This window comes from Lactuca sativa, chromosome 4, assembly GCF_002870075.4.
Source record: "Lactuca sativa cultivar Salinas chromosome 4, Lsat_Salinas_v11, whole genome shotgun sequence".
NCBI lineage: Eukaryota > Viridiplantae > Streptophyta > Magnoliopsida > Asterales > Asteraceae > Lactuca > Lactuca sativa.
The window spans coordinates 52,535,443-52,544,806 of NC_056626.2; positions in this window are offsets into that span (position 1 = coordinate 52,535,443).

The window sequence follows — 9,364 nt, forward strand, 5'->3', positions numbered from 1 at the left end:
ATAAATCATATACATAATACATGCATGTAAATTAACTAGTTTTAATTTTAGACGTTTCAAATTAAATAAAAAACATTTGAGTTGTTTAAAGATATCACCCATATGCATGATTATAGTAAATAAACTTGAAAGATTAATTAGTGTAGAATGAGAAAATTACTTTGAGCAATCGGCAGTTGGTCCAACATCAGGGATTCCTAGTCCTTTCGAGAAATCAAAACTACACAAGCCTCTGATAAAATGGAAATGCCTTATGTCGTGATTCTGCAACAGCGCCTGTAAGCAACTACATGTACTCATGTAGCCGCACGATCTGCCTTGGTTTTTGTTCCCGCTTGTACCCCATTGTATCCCTTACAACATGCTTTCGATGGCCTTTCTTCCTTATGGTCAAAGTAGGGCAAACATGGTGTAAATGCGAGAGCCACTGCTGGGCCAGGACACAACTTGCTTGCAACCATTGTCCTACTCTTGTAGCAATAAACACCATACCAAGGGAACCCATTCTTTAAATTCGTCCTTCCAAACTACCTATATATTGCCCATGTGTTTATATATAACTTGACTCAATGCTTTGAAAATAGTCTCTTATACTTATATAGAGAGACTAAAACTAATCACAACCCTTAATTAATCATGAGTTTGGAAGTTGTTTGTAATGAAATATGGTAATTAGTTTGAACCCTTTAAACATCTTTTCAAAAGTTATACGGAAATCTAACCAAATATTACCTAACTTTTAGATGGCAAATGAAGAAATACTTGAGTTGATTATTTGAGATCTATATTATTTTTATTTTTAATTTCCTTAACTATCACTGAAAATCACTGCTCTAAGTGAACATGAAATCATTTGTGATAACAAAATTGTTTTCAAATGTAAATTGAACATAGTTGTGTATAAGAAAGGCTAATTGTAAAAAAATGTTATATACTTTTTTTGGAAAATAAAGGGTTTTTTACATTAAAGTTCCAACATTTTGGGAAAAAAATTTAAAACAATCCTAAATTTTTTTATTATTATTTTTTTTAATAAATAAGCCCAGAACAGGAAAATTTTACTTATTAGCCGGTCATCCGTCTATGTCATTATACCCTTAAAAATGGGATTTGTGGCGGATGAGTCTCCAACTCACGTCATTTTTCTCCCAAAACATGGCTTCACCCAGTTGAATTAGAATGTTTTGATGTTTTTTTGTCCTTAACGCACATACAATGTCTATTCGCTTTTCCTTATAAAAAATACATACGTGAAAAGATGGGGAAGGGTATCGAACCTAAGATGGCTTCTCCTTGACAAAACAACTGAACACTTGATCTAGATGACTATTGGTCTTCTGTCTATATTTAATGTATATAACGCTGTAGATTTAAAATTTGTTTTTAGTATTATTATTAAATAAACACATGTATAAATACTTTGAAAATGCATATTTATACGTATAAAAGCATATTTATACGTATAAAACACGGATAAATATAATAAATACATATAAAATATGTTTTTATACCTTAAAAACGTTTTTAAAGTTATCTTTTGTTTTGTATGTTTTTTTTTCATTCTCGAAACATATAATTACTTTTGCTGTTGCAGAGGTGTTACTGCTATCGAAGTCAAGGTGCTACTCTTCAGATGTTGCCTCCTGAAAGTAGAAACCACAAAGCATATCAGAAATTTGTGTGATTTTATTTTGATTTTAGCCATAGTGTGTAAAAGGGAACAACATAGTGAAACCTCTTATTTGGCAAAAAGTTGCTACAATCTTTGGTAATTTTTGAATGTTGACGTTGATTGTCTGTAAGGTCGTTAATGACGATCGGTGGCAGTTAGTCAGTGCTTTAGTGGGGGGAGAATTAGAAAATTCTCCGGGAGATCGATGAGTATGTGAGTGTGCTTAGCTGTTGGGATTCAGCAGTGGTTGTCAGCGCAGAGTATAGGCCGACGAGAGCGAGTGTCGAGTATGCGGGGCGGGATACAGACCTAGGACATTCGATTGTGGAGGCCTGAGAGAAGGCCGGGATCAAGCTTGAGTAAGTAACCGGGGTTATGTGATCAGAGTATTGGTATGTTTGAGGTACGTGATGGGTTGTACTGCATTAATCCCACGGGATTATGTTGTACATGTTTCTAGAGCTGGAACCGGAAGGTTCCAGAGTTAGAACCTAAGGGTTCGCAGAGTTGGGTGTACGGACCCACAGAGATATAGCCTCGAGTGGCTAGTATGTGTTATGAGAGTCGGTCCAGTCATGCTGGAGACTCTGTTGGTATTGCTGGATCAGTTTGAGATTGCGGATTGTGTATGTTGCAGTGTGATTGCATTGGAAGGTCTGGCCCCGGGTTAGTGATCTTGTTTAGCTGAGGCAGTGATTTTGATGAGTGGAGAGAGTGCATGGGATTGAGAGCCCCTGCAATGGGAACCAGAGTATGTGGATAGCGGTTACGCAAAAAGGGTGGTGTCGCTTGGGGCGAGCACCGTGGCACCGGTTGGAGTGGCATTATGGCCAAGAGGGTTCCTTGGAAAAAGGAAAAGAGGAAGGTGTGTAACTCCGAAGGGGTGCAAGTTCACGAAAGTGAAAGCTGCAGAGCAGAATTATGGTTAGAGTATTTCAAGTATGGTTTCGAGCATCGTGTTTGCGGCAGTGAAGTAGGAACCCATCCGGGTTGGGATGACTGACGAGACTCAGAAAGGATGCAAGGGAATAGAGAATCTTGAATTCTCAGTGTGATTCTGATCAGGGTATAGGACGGATATTAGTGGTTCGTCTTGGGAGATGTTCGAGGATATCATCAGTGAATCGGGTTTTTCAACCTGCGAGTGTTGGGACTAGTTCAGTATGTGTATGTGATGGCAAGAGGGAACTTGTGAGAGTTGATCTGAGAAGGAGAACGGATCTCTCAGTCGGTCCGGAATGGGCAAAGTGGGCTTTGGATCGGGGATCCGGTGGTTCAGGGTTTCCTAACCCTTATGGGTTGAGTGATCGTTGAGAATTGGAGCAGAGTGCATCTTGGGTAATTTCCGATTACAGAGAGTGATGAGCAGTTCAGAGTTCGTACTTTAGTTGACAAAGCAGACTCAGCAGGTTAAATAGAGTTAGTGATCGTCTAGAGTTAACAGGAAAGTTATGCAGGCAGACGCCGCTGCGAGCATGTGATTCAGGTCGGCGACTTCATATTGCTGACGGGGTGTTTCGATTTAGGAAGAGGGGTAAATGGGGGGCCCCGGTATGTTGGGTCTTTTCGTGAAGGTGCGAAGGTAGGAAGGGTGGCCTACCGTTTGGAGCTGTCAACGGAATTGGGACGGATCCATGACACTGGTATGTGTCGCAATTGAAGAGGTGTATAGCGAATGAGTCAGCAGTGGTTCTACTAGAGAACGATTAGGTGGATGCGAGCCTGTGTTACGTCAAGAGGCCAGTGGCCGTCGGAGATCGGAAGATCAAGGTTCTGAGGAACAAGGAGGTACCTCTGGTATTGGTTCAGTAGCGGCCTCGGGAGAGATCGGTAGTGTCTAGGGAAGCCGAAACGTGAGATGCGGGAGCAGCAGCCAGAGCTATTTTCAGAGTGAGACTTCGAGGGCGAAGTCTAATTCTAGTGGGGGAGAATTGTAACAGCCCAAAATCTCAAGTATTGTTAAGTTGCATTTTGGGGGTGTTTTAAAGGGGAGACTCGACGAGTTGGAGCCAGACTCGCCGAGTAGGGTCGCAGGTTTGGTCGCAGGTTCACGACTGGACTCGACGAGTCCAGATATGGACTCGGCGAGTCGACGCTGTTCAGCGGAAACCCTAGCCGTTCAGTATTGGGTCGTATATAAGGGTTATTATGCCGTCATTTCACGACTTTGGATCGATTGGGTAAAACCCTAGGCGACTGGGGCGGCTAGAGCAAGTTTGAAGGCCATTGGTGACCTTGAAGGAATTGTTGTGCAAGGAGGAGAGGGGTTTTAGCTAAAGGAACTGCAGGGAGTTCGAGTTCTGAAGTTTGGGGACATGGAAGGTACATCATTCAGGTAATAATTCGGATTACATTCTCCTGTGATTGATGTGTATATAGATTTAGGGTTTATGGAACCCATTTGGAGTCTAGATGGATTGTTGTGTTGTTATTCAATGTTTATAACCTTGTATTAGGACCCTTAGAGGTCCAGAAGGTCCCATGTTTGTATATTCGAGAATATATGTATCTCAGGAAGCAGTTCGATCGACTGCATGGCGTAGACTCGCCGAGTCGGATGATCAGACTCGGCGAGTAGCTTGAAGATTCACTGGGACTCGCCGAGTTTGTTCTTCAGGCTCGGCGAGTAGAGTCGGGGTGGCCCCGCGATTCTTCCACGAGGACCTCGTCGAGTCAAGAGGGATACTCGACGAGTAGAAAGGGATCATGTAGGAATTGGTGAGGACGACTAGACTCGCCGAGTCGCCAGGGTACTCGCCGAGTCCAGTCGAGATGGCCGTTGACCAGAGTTGACCTGTGTGTAACGTTTTAGGGTCAGTTAACGTGGAAGATAGAAGTATTAAAAAGAGATATATGATGAGACAGGGAGCTTGTAGCTCGGAGGATCAAGTGCAAGAGATTTCAGGAGTTGCTATCTTCCAGTGTCCGCGAGGTGAGTCTTCTCACTATACTGTACCCGGAAGGGTTTGACTGTGTGACCGGAAGGTCGGATATGATATGTGATATGTATGCTATATGTGGTAAGTTATTTGTTATGTGTGCTATGTATGTTATGGGCCGGAAGGCGATTATATTATGGGCCGGAAGGCAATATGTTATGGGCCGGAAGGCGATATGATGTGTGATGGACCGGAAGGTCGGCGTGGGTAAGGCCGGAAGGTTTACCCAGCAGGGACGGAAGTCCCCTGAGACACATGGACCGGAAGGTCGGGCCTGGAAAGGCGTATGTGCGTAAGTTGTATATTGGGGAACTCACTAAGCTTCGTGCTTACAGTATTTATGTTATGTTGTTTCAGGTTCTTTCAGTAACGCGGAATGGCATCGGCTTGATTGTACACACCGAGAAAAGAGTTGTATTTTGGAGGATCCTGGTTGTCTATTCAAATGAAAATGGAACTATGTTTTGTAATTCGAATATGAATAAGATTTTAAACAAGTGTTTTAATATTAAATTGATTATTTAAATGAGAAATTTTGCTTTGAAAATCACGGTGTTACAATTGGTATCAGAGCCTTGGTTTGAGGGATTCGGACGCGCCTACGGGTGAGTCTGGACTCAAACTGAGGAATTAAGAAAAGGTTTTCAAATAAATAGTTTTCTAAAAGTGAATAAGAGTTCAAAGGGAAAGCAAGAAAGAGCAGTGTGTACAATCAGCCAGAGCCAAACGGTGATTTCCCAAAATACCCTTACTTTGTATTATGAAATATCTATTATGCACTTTATGAGACATTATTGCATGCTAGAGACAGGCTAGGTATTTCACATCTTAGGACTAGAGTGGCCTGATTTGTGATGCCTTAGTCTAGGGTTTGCTGTTATATGTGCGTTATGCTTTTGTGTGTATGTGATGAGTGAGAGTATCTAGTTAGAACGCACAAGGGGTAAAGCTACGGGGTACAGAGGTACTTCCGAGGATGAGCCGAGAAGGTGGAGCTACCACAGGTGGGGAGTCCTATGTATGCTTCAATGCTCGAATGCTGCTTGCTTTGTGCTTTGTGGAGTTATCGATGATGGGAGTCAGCTACTAAGTGAGTATGACGATACTCAGGAGGTAGAGGGCTGGCATCATTAGGAACTCTTCAGCAGCTGATAGCAAAGAAGTGGGAGGACAGCGGAAGGGACTAGGGAGTAAACCTAGCCAGATGAGTGCGCTGGTAGAGTAGAGGATTTCGCTGGAAAGCGAGCACGCGCGATGAGATGGGTGAAAGAGCAGGTTTATCGGCTACTTAGGAACTCTGGGATGGTCCGTGTGGAAAGTATGGGTAGATGTGGCAGGTAGTATGGGCCCGTACTACTGAAAGCAGAGGACCCATACTTGATACAGGGGGCATCCTAAAGGTCCTAAGGAACAGATTGAGGGGTGATGTTATGGTTCGGATACCATACATCGGAGCGGATACAGAGTGATGTTATGGTCCGGGCACCATACATCGGAACAGATTGAGATAGATGTTGTGGTCCGAGTGCTATACATTAGAGCAGATTGAGGAGTGGTGCTATGGTTCAGGTACCATACACTGAAGCATGTTGAGGAGGGATGTCATGGGATGAGTACCATGGTTCGTAGTGGATGATGCTTGTGGCTATCTTGTTATCCGGTTATGACCGATGAGGTAGAGATTGGACGCTATGGGTTTCAGGCCTGTAGACCATGATTGAGTACGGAGAGGCGTTCCTCGAGGGGAAAGACAAGTGCCTATCAGAGTATTTTGGTAAGAGTCAAAGACAGGGGAGAATTTCAGTTGAGTCGAGCAATCAGACGACAGAGGAGAGGTCACCTTTTGGGTGGGAAGTGTCATTTATGCTCGTGTGCAAGACGCGAGGGGTCTGATGTTTCAGTTCTGGATTTGGGAGTACACCCTGCAGGTAGTTATCGATAATGACTTCCCTCAGAGCATCAGGTAGCGGGTGTACCGCGAGACAGAGATTTACCGTGAACGGACAGTCAGTTGGGGCTGAGGTAGTCGAGGACCACACCACACCTAATTGAGAATAACAGGTTGGGTTATAGTGGTAGCAGTGAAGAGTTCAGACGAGTTTTGCAGTGCGGAGAGTTGTCGTCTAGGTTGAGAGTAAGTCCCTGTTCTTGGGACAAATCCGGCGTTGGATACGGATTGATGAGTTGAGATGAGAGGAACGATGATGCTGCGGTGCGGTCTACGAGCCAGATATGTTATCGAGCAGTGCAGGTGCTTAGTATTAGATCAGTATGGGATTTGGAACGATTAGAGGCAGCCGTGATGAGAAGTTCTTGAAGAGTTAGCTAGAGGTTCAGAGTATAGGGGATTGATTGACTTCATAAGGGGAGGGACTATCGGGTGTTGCACAGCACTTTACTGGGGCAGGTACGATTTCGCTGGTGAAAGATAGTCGTGGGTTGATTGTATACTAATTGGTGTGGGTTCGAACCTTAGTGGGGGAGAACCGGGTGCAGTATGTAAGAAAGCAAGAATTGTCAAGAGTAGTAATGAGTGGAGTATAGAGATGCAGTAGGAAATCATGAGACCATAGGTGTCGATGATCGAGTGAAAAGGGGTTACATCGGAGCTTGCGGGTCCGGTGGTGCATGCCGCAAGTGCGGAAAGGAGGGGCACTGTGCACGGGATTGTTGGCAGTCAGTGCCAATTCGGGATTTGAGGAGGACAGGATGAAGCGGAGCCCCAGAGGACTCAGGGTCGTGTTTATCTGCATGCGACAGAGGGAGACGGAGCAGTGCCGGAGACAGCTGCGGGTATGATGCTTTCATGATGTCTAAATTTTCTTGCATTGATTTGGCGTATTGTTTGTGCTGGTATCTTGTATGGATTTCGATGCGGTATTCATTGTTTCGCGGGTCAGGCATGGTTATGGATTGGTGCTTCAGGTTTTCGCTTTGGCATTCGCTATTCCCTGATGGTTGGGTATGGTTATAATTGGTGTTTTAGTGTCAGTAGTCTGGTGCGGTTTTCGATGTGGTGTTCATCCTTTGGGCAGATTGTGAGTTTGGTTATGGGTTATTGTCGAGGATTCCTTTGGTCATCGTTCGTGAGGGTTGATAGTGGAGATGCGGCACTGGGTTGAGTGTCGGGTAGCATCTGCAGTTGTGGAGTGGATAATTGAAAGATCGGATTCTTTTGAGCGGATTGATCAGGGAGGAGATGTGTTTTGCTGAGGGTTGCTTACGCTTGTGGGAAGCAGTCAGTGTGTAATTGTTCTCTTTGTACAGGATTGTCTGTAAGGTCGTTAATGACGATCGGTGGCAGTTAGTCAGTGCTTTAGTGGGGGGAGAATTAGAAAATTCTCCGGGAGATCGATGAGTATGTGAGTGTGCTTAGCTGTTGGGATTCAGCAGTGGTTGTCAGCGCAGAGTATAGGCCGACGAGAGCGAGTGTCGAGTATGCGGGGCGGGATACAGACCTAGGACATTCGATTGTGGAGGCCTGAGAGAAGGCCGGGATCAAGCTTGAGTAAGTAACCGGGGTTATGTGATCAGAGTATTGGTATGTTTGAGGTACGTGATGGGTTGTACTGCATTAATCCCACGGGATTATGTTGTACATGTTTCTAGAGCTGGAACCGGAAGGTTCCAGAGTTAGAACCTAAGGGTTCGCAGAGTTGGGTGTACGGACCCACAGAGATATAGCCTCGAGTGGCTAGTATGTGTTATGAGAGTCGGTCCAGTCATGCTGGAGACTCTGTTGGTATTGCTGGATCAGTTTGAGATTGCGGATTGTGTATGTTGCAGTGTGATTGCATTGGAAGGTCTGGCCCCGGGTTAGTGATCTTGTTTAGCTGAGGCAGTGATTTTGATGAGTGGAGAGAGTGCATGGGATTGAGAGCCCCTGCAATGGGAACCAGAGTATGTGGATAGCGGTTACGCAAAAAGGGTGGTGTCGCTTGGGGCGAGCACCGTGGCACCGGTTGGAGTGGCATTATGGCCAAGAGGGTTCCTTGGAAAAAGGAAAAGAGGAAGGTGTGTAACTCCGAAGGGGTGCAAGTTCACGAAAGTGAAAGCTGCAGAGCAGAATTATGGTTAGAGTATTTCAAGTATGGTTTCGAGCATCGTGTTTGCGGCAGTGAAGTAGGAACCCATCCGGGTTGGGATGACTGACGAGACTCAGAAAGGATGCAAGGGAATAGAGAATCTTGAATTCTCAGTGTGATTCTGATCAGGGTATAGGACGGATATTAGTGGTTCGTCTTGGGAGATGTTCGAGGATATCATCAGTGAATCGGGTTTTTCAACCTGCGAGTGTTGGGACTAGTTCAGTATGTGTATGTGATGGCAAGAGGGAACTTGTGAGAGTTGATCTGAGAAGGAGAACGGATCTCTCAGTCGGTCCGGAATGGGCAAAGTGGGCTTTGGATCGGGGATCCGGTGGTTCAGGGTTTCCTAACCCTTATGGGTTGAGTGATCGTTGAGAATTGGAGCAGAGTGCATCTTGGGTAATTTCCGATTACAGAGAGTGATGAGCAGTTCAGAGTTCGTACTTTAGTTGACAAAGCAGACTCAGCAGGTTAAATAGAGTTAGTGATCGTCTAGAGTTAACAGGAAAGTTATGCAGGCAGACGCCGCTGCGAGCATGTGATTCAGGTCGGCGACTTCATATTGCTGACGGGGTGTTTCGATTTAGGAAGAGGGGTAAATGGGGGGCCCCGGTATGTTGGGTCTTTTCGTGAAGGTGCGAAGGTAGGAAGGGTGGCCTACCGTT